Below are 757 nucleotides of genomic sequence, written 5' to 3'. Positions count from 1 at the left end.
GCGTGCACTTGGCATTGGGGCCTGGCTAGCAGTGGGTCTGCTGCTAGTTTATCACCAGAAATGAAGTGGATGAGAGCTGAGCCAGGAAGGGGGTCAAGTGAAGGCACTGGCTGGAGGGATTCTGCACGGACCTTCCTGGCAGTGGGGAGGGATGGTCAGGTACGTGGCGGCCCCGGCCACAGGAGGTAGAGCAGGTGGAGAGGCAAGCTTAGCGCCCAAGTGCTGAGCATCAACTTTTCCAGGGCCTGCTTTTTCTTTTTCTTTTTTTTCTTCTTTTTTTAATGTGGTGAAATACACATAGAACATTTACCATTTAAACCATCTTTTTATTATTTTATTTTATTTTTATTTTTATTTATTTATTTTTAGATATTTTATTTACTTATTTGACAGAGAGAGATCATAAGTAGGCAGAGAGGCAGGCAGAGAGAGAGAGAGAGAGAGAGGAAGAAGCAGGCTCCCCACTGAGCAGGGAGCCCGATGCGGGGCTCATTCCCAGGACCCTGAGATCATGACCTGAGCCGAAGGCAGAGGCTTAACTCACTGAGCCACCCACGCACCCCTAAACCATCTTTTTAAAAAGATTTTATTTATTTTAGAGATAGAGTGAGAACACGTGAACAGGGGAAGGAGCAGAGGGAGAGGGACAAGCAGACTCCCTGCTGAGCACGGAGCCCCACTGAGCGAGGACCCAATCCCACGACCCCCCGAGATCACAACCTGAGCTGAAACCGAGAGTCAGGCGTTCAAGCGACGG

Source organism: Mustela putorius, unplaced genomic scaffold, assembly GCF_011764305.1.
Source record: "Mustela putorius furo isolate JIRA1106 unplaced genomic scaffold, ASM1176430v1.1 tig00000589_pilon_pilon_pilon, whole genome shotgun sequence".
In the NCBI taxonomy this organism is placed as follows: Eukaryota; Metazoa; Chordata; class Mammalia; order Carnivora; family Mustelidae; genus Mustela; species Mustela putorius.
This window is presented reverse-complemented; position numbering follows the sequence as displayed.